At 42.1% G+C, this 19,430-nt stretch overlaps 1 long non-coding RNA gene across 1 annotated transcript in view; it reads left to right on the forward strand.

Annotated features, from left to right (window-relative positions):
• LOC106573454 (uncharacterized) overlaps window positions 1-19,430 on the forward strand; it is a 39,573-nt gene that overhangs the window by 7,910 nt on the left and 12,233 nt on the right. Inside the window, exon 2 of the long non-coding RNA XR_001321349.2 lies at window positions 5,329-5,433. This is a non-coding gene — a long non-coding RNA (uncharacterized lncRNA). The remainder of the gene's footprint in view (window positions 1-5,328; window positions 5,434-19,430) is intronic.

The raw sequence follows: 19,430 nt of genomic DNA on the forward strand, positions 1-19,430 counted from the left end.
AGGAACCTAGGAAGAAACCTAGAGAGTAACCAGGCTCTGAGGGGTGGCCTGTCCTCTTCTGGCTGTGCCAGATGGAGATTATAACAGAACATGGCCAAGATGTTCAAACATTCATAGATGACCAGCAGGGTCAAATAATAGTAATCACAGTGGTTGTAGAGGGTGCAACTGGTCAACACCTCAGGAGTAAATGTCAGTTGGCTTTTCATAGCCGATCATTCAGAGTTAGAGACAGCAGGTGCGGTAGAGAGAGAGTGAGAGAGAGAGTCGAAAACAGCACGTCTGGTGAACAGGTCAGGGTTCCATAGCCGCAGGCAGAACAGTTGAAACTGGAGCAGCAGCACGACCAAAGAGCTCTATTTTCATGTCATCCGAGAAATGTAAATGCTTGGAGTTTTCTAAATGCCATTGGCACTTGGATTGGAGCTGGTGCTTTAGTCAGATGACATGAAAATATATTTATTTGGCCACGCACACCAGTGGCGGGTTTGGTGTCGAAATGAGAATGCATAAGCAGAAAAGAACCGCATAGGCCAACCTACTGTAAAATATGGTGGTGGAACTTTGATGTTATGGGGCTATTGTGTTTCCACTGGTCCTGGGGCCCTTATTAACCTGTTAAACTCTGGCCCCCTCTGGTGGCATTTTCTAAACAACGCATAATATTGTATACTACCCTCATAAAGTACATTTTGGTACATTTCCAACCTGTTACGCGGAGTGGAACAGGGGAACCCAAGAGCAGACTCAGACGAGGAGACTGGGATGAAGTAACCAAGGTATTTATTGAAACACAGGGGGAAGATCGAGTGCCGTCCGGTGGAAGCTTGGGTGGCTTGCAGGAAACCAGGTGGGAAGGCTGAGGCTGGAGCGGGAGGGGTTGGGACAGGGTAAGCAGGTCCAGAGGGGAATACAAGGGAGTAGGAGAGTGGGGAATCCAGGACAGAGTAGCAGGATGACGAACCGTGGAACTGGAGACAGGGACCAGAGTCAGAGTGGGCGGAATGAGCAGAGATTACGATCTGGCAGTGTGGAAGTGGCAGAGCTGAGTATTTGTAGAGGTCTTGATGGGGATCAGCTGGTGGGGATTTTCTCTGATTCCAGAACACCTGTCTCCACCCACACAATCACACACACAGAGAGAGAGGGGGAGAGGGAGAGAGTACTGGGGGAGTGGCGGCAGGTCAAGGAGACACAGGATGAGCAGTAGAGGGCATTGCAGGAGCAGATGTGACACCCCCAATTGTCCTGATGTTGGGGAATAAGGGATTAAAACGTCTAGTTTTGAGATAAAATACGTCACCAATTATTGTTCCAAAATTATTGAAAAAAAAATATTTACCTAATGGTGGCGCTCCAAACATGATCAAATTCCAATTGGAACACAGCCATTTTAGATTCTTATGACATTGCCAGTAGTAATATTTGAGTTTGATTTACAAAAAGACAAGGCCTGTAACTTTCAAATTATATTTGTACCTCCTAACTCAACGGGCCCTGTACAGGGCCCAAAACAACTGCTCAGAGTTAAGGTCAACGGCATCATGAACTTTACCAAAAACCTGGTTGCCTCTGCCAGGAGGCTGAAACTTGTCCGTAGGTGGATCTTACAGCAAGACAATAACGCCAAGCACAGATCAAAATCCACAAAGAAATGGTTAGTTGGTCACAAAATCAACATTTGGCAATGGCCATTTCAGTGTCCAGACTTGAAACCCATTGAAAACATGTGGTTTGAATTGAAGAGGGCAGTCCATAAGCTCAGACGAAGGACATAACGGATCCGGAAGGATTCTGTATGGGGGAATGGTTTAAGATCCCAATGTGTTCTCCAATTCATAAAACATTTTTTTAAAGTCTGAGTGCTGTTATCCTCGCAAGATGAGGTGTTGAAAACGTATCATTATGAACTACTGTTCCCTGAAGAAGGGAAATGAGGTAGAACATACTATGGGGAGTTACACTCTCACAACAATGGTTGACAGAAATAAAATCACACCTGACAAGGCCAATGAAGTCTGCACCTCACTGGAAGCCCCACCTTCAACAGGTGATAAGTGTGAGGCTCGGATTCATTCCTTCAATTTACAGTTTTTACCAAATGTTTACACACTAAAACTGGCCCATCAGGCACAATGGCCCAACCTGTAAGTAATTTAGTACAACCAGACACCAGATCTGCAATACTACTGGCATTTGGCTTCACACTCAGATTGCAATTCTATTACAAACATTTGACAAAACACAACACACAATTCTCTACCTGTGGCACAACTTTCACAACTAAAATCTCTTGTGTGCAAATGAAAAGCAACACTGTTCAACAAGCTAAACCCAATTGCCAATTGATCACTTTCTCTCTTCACATGTGCAAACACTAATTGCGTAAATGTTCACTTTGTAATCAGACCTTTGGATGAATAAAAAGGTCATAGGTGAGTACTTCTGTGTTTGGATAACAATGGGAGCAAATTGGCAGAAAGAGGTGGAGGTAAGGTAATCTCTGATGAAATTTGTGAGACTGTGGTGGACCATGTGGTCAAAATGAGAATAGGTATGACCTGCAGACATTGGACCTCTACTACTTTACAGTGCCTTGTGAAAGTATTAACGCCCCTTGGCATTCTTCCTACTTTGTTGCCTTACAACCTGGAATTAAAATAGATCTTTGGGGGTTTTGTATCATTTGATTTACACAACAACACTTAGAAGATGCAAAAAAATGTATTTTGTGAAACAAACAAGAAATAAGACATAAAAACGTGCATAACTATTCACCTCCCCATTGTCAATACTTTGTAGAGACACCTTTTGCAGCAATCACAGCTGCAAGTCTCTTTGGATGTGTCTCTATAAGCTTGGCACATCTGGCCACTGGGATTTTTGCCCATTCTTCAAGGCAAAACTGCTCCAGCTCCTTCAAGTTGGATGGGTTACTGCTGGTGTACAGCAATTTTTCAGTCATACCACAGATTCTCTATTGGATTGAGGTCTGGGCTTTGACTAGGCTATTCTAAGACATTTAAATGTTTCCCCTTAAACCACTCAAGTGTTGCTTTAGCAGTATGCTTAGGGTCATTGTCCTGCTGGAAGGTGAACCTCCGTCCCAGTCTCAAATCTCTGGAAGACTGAAATAGGTTTCCCTCAAGAATGTCCCTGTATTTAGCGCCATCCATCATTCCTTCAATTCTGACCAGTTTCCCAGTCCCTGCCAATGAAAAACATCCCCACAGTGAAGCATGGTAGTGGCAGCATCATGCTGTGGGGATGTTTTCATTTTATGCAAATAATTTTATAACATTTTTTACATGCGTTTTTCTGGATTTTTTTGTTGTTATTCTGTCTCTCACTGTTCAAATAAACCTACTATTAAAATTATAGACTGATCATTTGTTTGTAAGTGGGCAAACGTACAAAATCAGCAGGGGATCAAATACCTTTTCCCCCCACTGTATAGTGAGATCATGTGACAGATCATGTGACACTTAGATTGCACACAGGTGGACTTTATTTAATGAATTAAGTGACTTCTGAAGGTAGTTGGTTGCACCAGATCTTATTTAGGGGCTTCATAACAAAGGTGAATACATATGCACGCACCACTTTTCCGTTTAAAATATATATATATTCTTTGAAACAAGTTATTTTTTTCATTTCACTTCACCAATTTGGACTATTTTGTGTATGTCCATTACATGAAATCCAAATAAAAATCAATTTAAATTACAGGTTGTAATGCAACAAAATAGGAAAAAGCCAAGGGAGTGAATACTTTTGCAAGGCACTGTACAACTTGACAGTAGTACAACATTAAGCACAGTAATGACTGTAGATTCCAATACATACTGTAAGGGGAAACAAAGTAAATGTTTAATGTATTACTGTATGTATGAAATTGGGAGCTATACTACTTTGTAACATGCTTATCCTGTATACTGTATTACTGTAGTGTTTTCTGTACCGCATGCTATTTGGTTTTGTAGAACTGAAAGACTACCAACACGTCTATCTACAGACCAACAGGAGGCTGCCATTGTGCAAATGGTATTTGAAAATAATGCCATAGAACTGCGGGAAATCCAAAAACAGATTATTGAAAACCCTGCTATCTTCCATAATATCAGATTGAGTTTATCAACCATAGCCCGCATCCTTAAGAAACACAATTTCCGGATGAAGCAAATCTACAGAATCCCATTTTAAATGAATTCCCAAAGAGTGAAAAACAAACGGTATGAATACGTGCAAGCAAGTAATGTACTAGTATTACACTCTTAAAACATTAGAGACTCATGTATGTTGCAGGTGAACTTTACTACACAGCAATTACAGTACTCATGAAGTTGGATGCAAGTCCCTTCCCTCAGGAAGTCATATTCATAGATGAGGCTGATTTCAATTTAGCAAAGAAGAGGAGGAGAGAAAGGAAAATCATTGGTCAACACACCATCATTGAGGTACCTGGCCACGTGTGAAATGTCACCATATGGGCAGCTGTAAGCCACAATGGGGTCCTACACCGCCATTCCACCCTTGGATCATACAACACTGCCCATCTCCTTAATTTCCTCAACACCTTACATTACGTTTTCAGCCAGAGCAGAGAGTGCCAGGTGATCCTGAGCAGCAAATGTATGTTCTCATTTGGGACAACGTGAGTTTCCATCAGCTGCTCAGGTCCGCAACTGTTTCCATGACCATCCCAGTTTACAATTCTCTATCTCCCACCATATTCCTCATTCCTAAACCCCATTGAGGAGTTGTTTTCAGCATGGCGGTGGAAGGTGTATGATTGCAAACCCCATGAACGTATGGCCCGTCACCAGGCAATGGAGGAGGCCTGTGGTGACATTCCAGCAGAGTCCTGTCAACGGTGGATGCGTCATGCCAGAAGATATTCCCCCCTCTGTCTGGCCAAGGAGAATACCGCCTGTGATGTTGATGTGAGGGGCCAAATAGGTGTTGTACCTAGTTTCCCTCCATCAGTGAACGTGTCACTAATCAATATGAAGGACTTCTTGTCAGAAGTCAGCAGCTGATTTGCCAGTTAAATAATTGGTGAAATTTTGTTTGATTATACATTGTTTATGGTTAATATCAGGAATGGGTAGGTGATCTATATGTATATATATATATATATATATATATATATATGTTTGGCGCGTTGGTAACACATTCACCCTTTGATTAGACGACCGGAGTTTGAATCGCGGACAGCATCATGATTCATGAAATCTTATTCTAACCAATAATGGGGCGTGCTCAGTATAAATACATTGTGATTTAGTTTCAGTATCAGACTAACTTTTCTTATGTTTTTTTCTGCAGAGCATAGAGGCTGGCAGTTTATCGCCAGTTCACCCTATGGGCTCAAGGGAGAATTGGACGATGTGTACGGCGTTTCCTCCCTGCGTGTGTCGTCTCTTCCATAAGGTAGCATACCCAGAAGCAAAGACATTTACATAGGGTTTGAGTTTGAATAAAACCAGTTAATTTGGTAAATCTAGCCTGCTGTAATTTTTTTCAAGACATTGACCTGCGCCTTATGTAAAAATAGTATTAGTTTACATATAACATTTATTTAACTAGGCAAGTCAGTTAAGAACAAATTCTACAGCCTACCTTGGCCAAACCCAGATTACACTGGGCCAACTGTGCGGCACCCTAAGGGACTCCCAATCACAGCTGGATATGATACAGCCTGGATTTGAACCAGGGACTGTAGTGATGCCTCTTGCACTGAGATGCAGTGTATTAGACCGCTGCGCCACTCGGTAGCCCAATAGTCTTAGTTAGCTTGTCCACTAATGTTATAACAACAGTTTCAAGCGTAACCAGATAAACTTGCTTTGAAGATAAAACTACTTTCAACGCACACTAATCCCATGTCCCTGACGATAGAGTAGTGACTTCAACTAGCTTTGGCTGCCGTCTATTGGAAAGGAATGGTAACTACATTGGGCAGCTAGTTGGCAGAATCAAAGTAGACTTTAGTATGCCATTTAGCAGACGCCTTTATCCAAAGCGAACTGGGTACATGGTAGTGGTAGGTCATAGAAACGGGATTACAAGTTTGATTTCATGGATGGTCAGTCGTTGCATCTATAGCTCTGTCTATGAATTTGAGAGTGGTTGCATTTCTCCAATTTTAGTCACATGCGCCGAATACAACAGGTGTAGACCTTACAGTGAAATGCTTACTTACAAGCCCCTAACCAACAGTGCAGTTTAAAAACAATATGGATAAGAATAAGAGATAAAAGTAACAAGTAATTAAAGAGCAGCAGTAAAAAATAACAATATATACAGGGGGGCTGCCGGTACAGAGTCAATGTGCGGGGGCACCGGTTAGTTGAGGTGGTATGCACATGTAGATAGAGCACATATAGGTAGCGTTTGGCATGCTGTACTAACTGTTCTTTCCTGTTGGTAGAAAACAATGAGGGCATCTATTTGGCTATAGTTATATTCAAGAATCACTGCATATACTTGAAATAAACAATAGCCTTAGAAACAACATGGATTTGCATGTACTTCCTCTGCCTCCTGCACAGTCTTCTCCACTATGAACATTTTTTCAGGGATGAAGAAGTCATCCTGAAACCAAACAAACGTTTTGTTAAGACAATTGAACCCAAATATATCAATTGCCATTAACAAGTTACCTGACTTGTATGCTTTGTCAACACACACGCAAACTTACACACACACACACACACACACACACACACACACACACACACACACACACACACACACACACACACACACACACACACACACACACACACACACACACACACAGCAAATTACAGGGACATTTATTTTTCAGAAAACATTAGCTATGTCAACATGAGTTTAGCAAAATGAGGTGGAGCTAACAAAACATTACAAAAACAAGTCTGTCAACAATGTATTACAGTAACTTGACTATCTGAGGTGGGAGCTAGCTACTGTAACTACCTAATAACAAGGGTACACAGAGAAAATATGTTGCAGTTTCAGTTGTTGCTTGCAAACGTTGTTTGCTGGGGGGTGTTACACAAAACACTTCAGACACAATTAGCTAGTTACCTTCAACTAGAGTTGCAAAAAAGTTGTCCAGCGTCTAACGCTAGCCTATTCACCAAAAGTCATGACCGGTTATCGTTACCTCAGGCTCCATTGCATTGACTCGCGTTGCCTCCTCCGTTCAGTCGCTTTTGCTTGACTCCAAAGTAATCTATGTTGATGATGGTCAGTCAGTAACCCCTATACCAAAACCCTCCAAATATCAAATGGCGGTGCAACCAGAGTGCTTCAACGTAGCTCGAGCTGGCACATCCTTTCTCTTCAGGACATGGAGCCACTTCTTCACAAGTTGTGGATCCTTGGGCAGCCGATGGTAGTTTACTGATGGATTTGTCTTGAGCCAATTCATACAGCCTGGTGCTATACATTTCATGTTTGAATTACTACTTGTTGTTGCCATCTTCATTGTCCGCACCTAACCTCACTCTCTTCGATTCACTCTCTGTGCGAAAACTCAACACCACAGACAATTTGCTGATTCCTGCCAGTGATGCACTGGCATCAGTCGTTACTATGGCAATTTAAATGGTGCTGACCATAGCTCAAATAAAAATATAGAGATGTTTTTATGTTAAATGCACATGTTTAGTATTAGTGGATCTCTTTGCTTAAATGTACTTCCTAAAGTGTTTCCATTCCCCTTTAAACAACACTCCAGACTCTGCCAGACCCCTAGTGGAGTGAGCACGTATACTGATAAGTAACCCTTTCTCCTCACTGCTGTATGCCAGGGAGATAGCCTCCACAATCCACTGGGAGAGACACTGCTTAGAGAGCGCCCTGACACGAGCTGGATTACAAAACAGACAAAAAGCATAACCGGATATCCATAGCAAAAAAGAAGAAAGGCATAACCGGATATCCCAGGTCCATTCAACGTACATACGTAATGTAAGCTTGCACCGGACACAGGGCATGTAACATCTGTTGCTCTTCAGAAGCAAGGAGTAGGTGAAAAGGGAAATAGCAAAAAAGCTAAGGAAAAAAAACAGCATAGACCAGCATAAATTTCAAGCTGGTCCATTCTGGTCTATGTTGGTCAGGGCCGGTTGGATGCTGGTCAAGCTGGTCTGACCAGCATGGTCTAGCTGGTTATGCTGGCAAACCAAGTTGGTCTTTGTTGTAAAACAAAATTGTGCCAACCGTTAATGGAAGTGTTGTACCAGTTGATGTGGTTTTATCGTTATGTTGATGAAGATTGAGCACCTTGTTTGTCCACTCCCAGTTATACAGTCTTTGTAAGAGGTTGTGACAATCAAGAGCTTCACTGTTAAGAGATAACTGTGCATTTTCCTGTGACTTAACGGCAGTTGGTCACCAAAAAGTTCATGTTTAATTTTCAATAACTTACTGTCAACTTGCTAGTTATTATAAAATTCACAGTAACTTACTGTGGCTGATCTTTGTCATGCTCACCTGATGGTGTGGCAGGAAGGTCAGTTTGCTGCCAACCTAGAGGTTGATGACAAGTGAGGCTGGGTCCCAAGTGTAGTCACCACAAATAATGCATAATAGTTGTCACCTAATGTTATAAGCTTTATTTTAATCAGAAAAGTTAATTGAAGGTACTGAGCTACTGGCAGCGAGTTGCAAGTATGCTACTGTGCATTTTACAACAACTTACTAACAGTTAGGTTGCCAGTTATGCTGCTGGCAGTCAGTTGCCAGTGAGTTAGTAGCAGTTACTGGCTATTAAGTTACTGTTCATTTTACAATAACGTACTGACAACTGGTGGCCAATTCAGTAACACAGAATTCACAACTTCCATTGAGTTACTGTGAAATGCACAGTAACATCTCAACAGTTCTGCTCTTTAACATCAAATTCACTTACGATTGTAAAACCTACCATATTAAAACAGTTGCTCAAACTTTGATAACATAACCATCTACCACTTAAACTGGTACAACACCTCCACTGGCGCTTGGCACAAATAAACATATATTAGACCATGCCCCCAAATATGCTACTGAACCCTAGCGGTACATTGCCCCCACCTACATTTCAAAGCGCAGTGATGATTGTACATTATATGCAAAATATTGGATAGAAAAATGTACCATTATAATACTCTATCCGTACATGTACGCTAAAAGGACCTGGTCAGTACCATGTGACTTCCTACTGTATGTGTACCTCTGAAGATACCTTATGTGTTTATTTGACCTTTTTGTTTCCAAGGGAACAACATTGTACCCTAACCGTACCCTAATTTTGAGCGTGTGGATATATGTTCTTGGTAATAATGACGTACCTGGTGGCACTGCGGAAACATTAATGCACTTCTGCCGAAAAACGTACAAGTTCAAATCCCCAAAGCATTTTGCTCACTTTATATCAAGTGTCCCTGAGAACTGCTATTTTTACGCTGGTGTTGTCAGATAATCAACAATTATTGACTTGATTTAGCAAAGTGACAAACTGTATTCTTGCCATTAAATTGTGGCCAATCTCTGTCATTGTCACGTCCTGACCAGTAAAGGGGTGTTTTGGGGTTTTTGGTTTATGTTCTATGTTAGTATATTTCTATGTTTGTTCTAGTGTGTCTATTTCTATGTTTAAGTTTCTTGGGTTGACCTTCAATTGGAGGCAGCTGTTCCTCGTTGCCTCTAATTGAAGGTCCTATTTAGTAGGGGTGTTTTTCCATGGGTTTTGTGGGTAGTTGTTTCCGTGTATTGTTAGTGAACCTTACAGGACTGTTTTTCGTCGTTTGTTTAGTATAAGTGTTTTTGTTTTGTTATCTTCAATAAAAGAAGATGAGCATACATATACCCGCTGCGTTTTGGTCCACTCACTACGACGATTATGACAGTTGTCGTGTCTTTGGGGTACCATTAAACTGAAGACATGTTTATCAATTAACTCCCTGTAATTATTATCACGCGATTAAACTGATTAATCGTTTATTTGTAATTAACTAGGAGATCGGGGCACCAAGGAGAATATTCAGATTACAAAGTTATAATTTTCCTAATATAACTTTCCTATTTTATAATATAGGCCGATTATCTTCTGGTTTAAATGGTGTATTTTACCTCGCGTTCAGTCTCATTCCAAACGTCGTAAATTGTTGTATCTGCACGAACCCAGTCTTTACTAAAATCATCCATACATCAATTGTCTTAAAATCATTTATTTACTACACTAAGTAATTAACAGAAAACATACAAACAGTAATTATCGTCACAAAGGATTGGTATAGTAATGTGCCCTAATGGCTAACAGGCATGGCTGGTCTGTTAGACAATGGGTCATAAACGGTCAGCTGAGAAGGTACACAGAGTTCATTAATATTAACAATTGACAATTGAAGGCTCGCTCATTCGGGAACAATTGCAATCAATATATATTTACGCTCATGTGTCGTCGTGATCCTTGTTGGAGCGTCGTTCTGTGGAGAGTTTTGTCTCTCTCGCCCTCTCTCTCGGTTAGAATGGATCTTTCAAAGCGACATTCATTAATGTTGTCATAGAATGGATGTTTCGTTGGTCTTCGCGTTCAATGATATAATTTACTTAGCTGCAGACTAATAATTAATATCAAAGACTTGTTCTTATTCTGTCGGTATCAATAGTAAAAGTTAACCTCTATGGGCTAGGCGGGACGAATTCGTCCCACCTACGTAACAGCCACTTGCAGCCTGTGGCGCGATTTTCAAAACCTTAAAAATCCTATTACTTCAATTTCTCAAACATATGACTATTTTACAGCTATTTAAAGACAAGACTCTCGTTAATCTAACCACACTGTCCGATTTCAAAAAGGCTTTACAACGAAAGCAAAACATTAGATTATGTCAGCAGAGTACCAAGCCAGAAATAATCAGACACCCATTTTTCAAGCTAGCATATAATGTCACAAAAACCCAGAAGACAGCTAAATGCAGCACTCACCTTTGATGATCTTCATCAGATGACAACCCTAGGACATTATGTTATACAATACATGCATGTTTTGTTCAATCAAGTTCATATTTATATCAAAAACCAGCTTTTTACATTAGCATGTGACGTTCAGAACTAGCATACCCCCGCAAACTTCCGGGGAATTCGCTAACATTTTACTAAATTACTCACGATAAACGTTCACAAAAAGCATAACAATTATTTTAAGAATTATAGATACAGAACTCCTCTATGCACTCGATATGTCCGATTTTAAAATAGCTTTTTGGTGAAAGCACATTTTGCAATATTCTAAGTACATAGCCCAGGCATCACGGGCTAGCTATTTAGACACCCGGCAAGTTTAGCACTCACCAATATCAGCTTTACTATTATAAAAGTTTGATTACCTTTTGTTGTCTTCGTCAGAATGCACTCCCAGGACTGCTACTTCAATAACAAATGTTGGTTTGGTCCAAAATAATCCATCGTTATATCCGAATAGCGGCGTTTTGTTCGTGCGTCCCAGACACTATCTGAAATGGTAAATCAGGGTCGCGCGCATGGCGCAATTAGTGATAAAAAAAATCTAAATATTCCATTACCGTACTTCGAAGCATATCAACCGCTGTTTAAAATCCATTTTTATGTCATTTTTCTCGTAGAAAAGCGATAATATTCCGACCGGGAATGTCCATTTAGCTAAACTGAGGAAAGTAAACAAAGCTTTCGGTCGACGCGGGCACGCGCCTGAGTCTCACAGTACTGTAACCAGCCACTACCCAAACGCGCTACTTTTTTTCAGCCAGAGCCTGCAAAGCCACGATTCAGCTTTTTGCCGCCTTCTGAGACCCTATGGCAGCCGTAGGAAGTGTCACGGGACAGCTAAGATCCTCACTCTTCAATAAACAGAGACAAGAAGAACGACACCTTGTCAGACAGGCCACTTCCTGCCTGAAACCTTGTCAGGTTTTTGCCTGCCAAATGAGTTCTGTTATACTCACAGACACCATTCAAACAGTTTTAGAAACTTTAGGGTGTTTTCTATCCATGTGTAATAAGTATATGCATATTCTAGTTACTGGGTAGGAGTGGTAACCAGATTAAATCGGGTACGTTTTTTATCCAGCCGTGTCAATACTGCCCCCTATCCTAAACAGGTTAACCACGTGGTATAGTTCACTTTCAGAAGAGGAATTGGATGGTAAAACCTATTGGCCATGGAGTGGAGGCCTGGTCTGAAACCTATTGTAAATCAGGGTGGGTTTTATAGTGACCCTTGAACAGGCTTGTCAAATGACGCCTGGTCCTGTCTGTGTCCCTTGGGGGGCGTGCCGATGGCTGAGTGAAGCTTGGTACAGAAATCCAATTATATCACATTAACATCAGTACATAGCATCAATATATTACAAATAGCTTTATCCTTATTAACCTGTTTGGGCTAGGGGGCAAACTCCTACACCAACTCAGAAGCTAGAATATGCATATTATTGTTCAGGTTTGGATAGAAAATACCCTAAAGTTTCTAAAACTGTTTGAATGGTGTCTGTGAGTATAACAGAACTCCTATGGCAGGCAAAAACCTGACAAGGTTTCATGCAGGAAGTGGCCTGTTTGACAAGGAGTCGTGCGTCTTGCATCTGTTTATTGAAGAGTAAGGATCTTAGCTGTAACGTGACAATTCCCAGGGCTCCAATAGGCTCTCAGGACCCGGGAAAATCATGAAGGTTGAAGAGGCAGCCTCAGGCTGAAACAGATTATCACCTTATCCAAGTGTCCCATTAGGTGACAATGGAATGAGGCGCGTGCGCGATTAGCCCCCGTGGAGTATTTTAATTCGGCTGTTTAGTTTATTGCAGATTCCCGGTCGGAATATTATCGCTTTTCTACGAGATAAATGGCATAAAAATTGGTTTTAAACAGCGGTTGACATGCTTCGTAGTACGGTAATGGAATATTTAGACATTTTTTGTCACGCCATGCGCCATGCGCACGACCGTGGATTACCATTCGTATAGTGTCTAGAACGCACGAACAAAACGACGCTATTTGGATATAACTATGGATTATTTGGGACCAAACCTACATTTGTTATTGAAGTAGAAGTCCTGGGCGTGCATTCTGACGAAGAACAGGAAAGGTAAGAACATTTTTCTTATAGGAAATGTTATTATGGTGAAGGCTAATCTTGCCGGGTGTCTAAATAGCTAGCCGTGATGGCTGGGCTATGTACTTAGAATATTGCAAAATGTGCTTCATCCGAAAAGCTATTTTAAAATCGGACATATCGAGTGCATAGAGGAGTAATGTATCTATAATTCTTAAAATAATTGTTATGCTTTTTGTGAACGTTTATCGTGAGTAATTTAGCAAACTGTTAGTAAATTCCCCGGAAGTTTGCGGGGGGTATGCTTTTTCTTAACGTCACATGCTAATGTAAAAAGCAGTTTTTTGATATAAATATGAACTTGATTGAACAGACATGCATGTATTGTATAACATAATGTCCTAGGTGTGTCATCTGATGAAGATCATAAAAGGTTAGTGCTGCATTTAGCTGTGGTTTGGGTTTTGGTGACATTATATGCTAGCTTGAAAAATGGGTGTCTGATTATTTCTGGCTGGGCACTCTCCTGACATCATCTAATGTTTTGCTTTCGTTGTAAAGCCTTTTTGAAATCGGACAGTGTGGTTAGATAAATGAGAGTCTTGTCTTTAAATAGCTGTAAAATAGTCATATGTTTGAGAAATTGAAGTAATAGTATTTCAAACGATTCAAAAATCGCGCCACTGGATTAGACTGGCTGTTACGTAGGTGGGACGAATTCGTCCCGCCTAGCCCATAGAGGTTAATACATTTTATACAACCATTATGACGCAAGTCTCAAGCTGAGGCTATTATATAAACAGTTTTATGGTAATATGGCTATATTGTCTCTTCTGAGTATCACAAAATTGTACCAAGCGGACCAGTTCGTAGCTGGATTCTTCACCAATCTTCCATACCTTCTCCAGAACACAAATGTCGCTTGGCTCCCCAATTCTGTGAGTTGGAAGAATTTCCTGTGTCTCTATGGGCCATGTGGCCAGAGATTATCCTCTTAGAGTTTTTACAACCCTTTCACACAGGGCCTGGGTTGGGGGGAAGGTAGGTTGGGGGATGGTACAAAGGGGAGGGGGTCAACTGTCCTTCCTGTACCCAAAGAGGCCAACGTCATGACACAGTCATTCCCACAGACCTGGTAGCATAGCAGGAAATTCAGGTCTTTAGCAACCAAGCGGAGTTCAAATCAAATAATGAAGTTAAATCAAATTATATTGGTCACATACACATATTTAGCAGATGTTATTGTTGGTGTGGCGAAATTCTTGTGTTCCTAGCTCCAACAGTGCAGTAGTATCTAACAGAGCAGTAGTATGTAAAAACTTCACAACAATACACACAAATCTAAAAGTAAAAGAATGGAATTAAGAAATATAAATAAACATTCAGCTGCATACTGTCAATGTCTGTGTTTTCTGCATGTGTACGGATTGATTCATTAATCAATACATTTATCTTATGCTACACAAAGTTAAATAACATTCATTTTTCTATACTAACCCAATCTGTTCGTAGACTTATTGCACTCGTTACTGAAATGATCAGGACACTCACTTCTTCCCTGTAGGTTGTCTCATCCTTGTTTGTAATCAAGCCTACCATTGTTGTGTCGTCAACAAAGTTGGTGATTTAATTGGAGACGTGCATGGTCACTCAGTCATGGGTAAACAGCGAGTACAGGAGGGGGCTAAGCACACACCTATGTGGGGCCCCCGTGTTGAGGATCAGCGTGGTGGAGGTGTTGTTGCCTACCTTCACCAGTTGGGGTCAGCCCGTCAGAAAGTCCATGACCCAGTTGCACAGGGAGGGGTTCAGACCCAGGGCCCTGAGTTTAGCGAAGAGCTTGTACAGCATTCTTACATAGGCATTTATATGGCCCAATACATCACTGGGGCCAAGCTTCCTACCATCCAGGACCTATACAATAGGCGGTGTCAGAGGAAGGCCCAAAAAACTATCAAAGACTCCAGTCACCCTAGTCATAGACCTTTCTCTCTGCTACCACACGGCAAGCGGTACCAGAGTGCTAAGGACCAAAAGGCTCCTTAACAGCTTCTTCCCGCAAGCCAAAAGACTGCTGAACAATTCTACCCCCTCTTTGTTTTTACACTGCTGCTACTCGACTAACTAAATAACAAATAATTAAAGAGCAACAATAAAATAACAGTAGCGAGGCTATATACAGGAGGTAACAGTACAGAGTCAATGTGCCGGGGAAAAGGTTAGTCGAGGGAATTGAGGTAATTTGTAATATGTACATGTAGGTAGGTAGGTAGGTAGGTAGGTAGGTAGGTAGGTAGGTAGGTGTAAAGTGACTATGCATAGATAATAAACAGAGAGTAGCAGCAATGTAAAAATATGGGTAGGGGGGACAATGCAAATAGTCCGGGTAGCCATTTGATTAGCTGTTCAGGAGTCTTATGGCTTGTGGGTAGAAGCTGTTAAGAAGCCTTTTGGACCTAGTCTTGGCGCTCCGGTACCACTTGCCGTGCGGTAGCGAAGAGAACAGTATATGACTAGAATGCTCTCAATGGTGCAGCTGTAGAACATTTTGAGGATCTGAGGACCCATGCCAAGCTTTTCAGTCTCCTGAGGGGGAGACTGAAAAGAGGGGGGAGACTGCCCTCCTCATGACAGTCTTGGTGTGTTTAGACCATAATAGTTCGTTGGTGATGTGGACACCAAGGAACTTGAAGCTCTCAACCTGCACCACTACAACTCCGTCGATGAGTATGGGGCTGTGCTCAATCATCCTTTTCCTGTAGACCACAATCAGCTCCTTTGTCTTGATCACGTTGAGGGAGTGGTTGTTATCCTGGCACCATACTGCCAGGTCTCTGACATCCTCCCTATAGGCTGGCTCAGCTCCGAGACAGGATTGTGTCAAGGCACAGGTCTGAGGAAGGGTACCAAAACATTTCTGCAGCATTGAAGGTCTCAAGAACACAGTGGCCTCCATCATTCTTAAATGGAAAAAGTTTGGAACCACCAAGACGCATCCTAGAGCTGGCCGCCCAGCCAAACTGAGCAATCATGGGAGAAGGACCTTGGTCAGGGAGGTGACCAAGAACCTGATGGTTACTCTGACAGATTTCCTCTGTGGAGATGGGAGAACCTTCCAGAAGGACAACCATCTCTACAGCACTCCACCAATCAGGCCAATATGGTAGAGTGGCCAGACGGAAGCCACTCCTCAGTAAAAGACACATGACAGCCCGCTTGGAGTTTGCTGAAAGGCACCTAAAGGACTCTCAGGCCATGAGAAACAAGATTCTCTGTTCTGATGAAACCAAGATTGAACTCTTTGGCCTGAATGCCAAGCGTCACATCTGCAGGAAACCTGGCACCATCCCTACAGTGAAGCATGGTGGCAGCATGGTGGCAGCATCATGCTTTGGGATGTTTTTCAGCGGCAGGGACTGGGAGACTAGTCAGGATCGAGGGAAAGACGAACGGAGCAAAGTACAGAGAGATCTTTGATGAAAACCTGCTCCAGAGCGCTCAGGACCTCAGACTGGGGCAAAGGTTTATCTTCCAATAGGACAACGACCCTAATCATACAGCCAAGACAACGCAGTATGGGCTTCGGGACAAGTACCTGAATGTCCTTGAGTGGCCCAGCCAGAGCTCGAACTTGAACCCGAGCGAACATCTCTGGAGAGACCTGAATATAGCTGTGCAGCGACGCTCCCCATCCGACCTGACAGAGCTTGAGAGGATCTGCAGAGAAGAAGGGGAGAAACTCCCCAAATGCAGGTGTGCCAAACATGAAGCTTCATACCCAAGAAGACTTGAGGCTGTAATCGCTGCCAAAGGTGCTTCAACTAAGTACTGAGTAAAGGGTCTGAATACTTATGTAAATGTAACGTAACAAAATGTGGAAAAAGTCAAGGGGTCTGAATACTTTCCGAAGGCACTGTATATTAAAAACTGCAAGCGTTTCTCTCCACCCTATGGCAAAACGTGTTGTAGAATTCTAGGAAATATACTGTAAAACAGCTCATTTTACTCTCTGCCCAACAGCAAAATGAGAAGAATGGCATGAAATGTGGAATAAAATTGCTTAATCTTCTCTCCGCCACCATGGCAAAATGTACAGAATTGCAGTAAACTTGTTTTAAAATAGCAAAATGTTCTCTACACCCGAAGGCAAAATGTGTAGAATTGCATAGAATAAATGTATTTTTTTTATTATCTCCACTGTCAAGAGGGGAGCCACTAAAATATTTTCCTAGCCTGGGGGGGGGGATATGGATGTCTGTACGCAGACCCTCATAATGAGTTCAGATGTTTTGTGGTGCCCACCCCCATGAAAGTTGCCCGTCCCTGCACTAGAGGTTATATGTTATTAGATTAGTCTAATAAGGGTTAAGAGTTATAATGTGCATCATTCATCACCATTGATCTATCCTAATCAAGAATCAATAATGTGTTCTGTGGTCCTTAATGACCTGCTGACCCCTACACAGAGCAGGGCTTGTTAGAGTAAAGATCAGGCCACACATTCAGCGCCATGCGGGTCACAGGTCATGGCCAGAGAATTAGAACTAATTGAATGGAATCAGCTATAACATCCATGTACCCAATATTGTGTTGCAATAAAGGCCTATTCAGTGTTATGGTTGTTTTGAATTAATGTCTCTTCTATGATTAGTAATTATACGGTTAGGGAACGTGGGTGCCAATAAGTACATCGTTTTTTCCAATACAAGTGCAAGACAAAATAGGCCTACATATATAATCAGTGGAATTCACAGACTGTATATTTAAAGCTGGGGTGTCTATACACCTCTATGACCCGTCTCTGTAGTAGCACTTTGCTTGATGCATAGTGAGGATACTGACTAGGTGAAGGGTTCACTCCTGGGGTGAGAGGGAGGGGGGCTGGTGGCTGGAGAGAAGAGATCATTGTTGGCTATTACTCCAAGATGAGTTGCCTGCTAGTGCCGCTGACTGTGTGTGTGTGTGTGTGTGTGTGTGTGTGTGTGTGTGTGTGTGTGTGTGTGTGTGTGTGTGTGTGTGTGTCCTGCATTTCTGCTAGGCTTAATGTGTCTCTGTAACATTCACACCGCTCTGTCGAAGAAACAGAGTAACTACAAACCACTGCTGCTACATGTAGTTCACCACATAACAACACACAAACACACACGGATGCACACGCATGCACGCACACACACACAGACACAAACACACACACAGATGCACACACGCACGCACGCACACACACACACACACACACACACACATTGCCATTACCATTAGTATTTATCTATTTATTATAAACTGGGTGGTTTGAGCCCTGAATGTTGATTGGCTGACATCCGTGGTATATCAGACCGTATACCACGAGAATCACAAAACATTTATTTTTACTGCTCTAATTACGTTGGTAAACATTTTATAATAGCAATAAGGCACCTCAGGGGTTTGTGGTATATGGCCAATATACCACGGCTAAGGGCTGTGTCCAGGTACTCCGCGTAGCGTCGTGCATAAGAACAACCCTTAGCCGTGGTATATTGGCCATATACCACACCTCCTCGGGCCTTATTGCTTAATCCTACTACCAGTCACTTTTATGTATAAACCTACCTCAACCACTCCAGTACCCCTGCATATTGAATAAGGTACTGGCACTGACCTGTATATACTACCACTCCAGTACCCCTGCACATTAAATAAGGTACTGGCATTGACCTGCATATTGAATAAGGTACTGGCATTGACCTGCATATTGAATAAGGTACTGGCACTGACCTGCATATTGAATAAGGTACTGGCATTGACCTGTATATACTACCACTCCAGTACCCCTGCATATTGAATAAGGTACTGGCATTGACCTGTATATACTACCACTCCAGTACCCCTGCACATTGAATAAGGAACTGGCACTGACCTGTATATACTACCACTCCAGTACCCCTGCCCATTGAATAAGGTACTGGCACTGACCTGTATATACTACCACTCCAGTACCCCTGCACATTGAATAAGGAACTGGCACTGACCTGTATATACATGCCTTCTCGTGTTTTTTTAACTCACATCATTCTTGTGTGGTTACTTATTTCTTCTATTTTCTGTTATTATCTATATTATTATCATTGCATTTGTAACAGTGTAGGTTCCATCCCTCTCTTCGCCCCAACCTGGGCTCGAACCAGGGACCCTTGCACACATCAACAACTGACACCCACGAAGCATCGTTACCCATCGCACCACAAAAGCCGCGGCCCTTGCAACGCAAGGGGAACAACCACTTCAAGTCTCAGAGCGAGTGACGTCACCGATTTAAACGCTATTAGCGCGCACCACCGCTAACTAACTAGCCATTTCACATCGGTTACACATTGTTGGGAAAGAGCTC

Source organism: Salmo salar, chromosome ssa16 (genome assembly GCF_905237065.1).
Source record: "Salmo salar chromosome ssa16, Ssal_v3.1, whole genome shotgun sequence".
Classification (NCBI taxonomy): domain Eukaryota; kingdom Metazoa; phylum Chordata; class Actinopteri; order Salmoniformes; family Salmonidae; genus Salmo; species Salmo salar.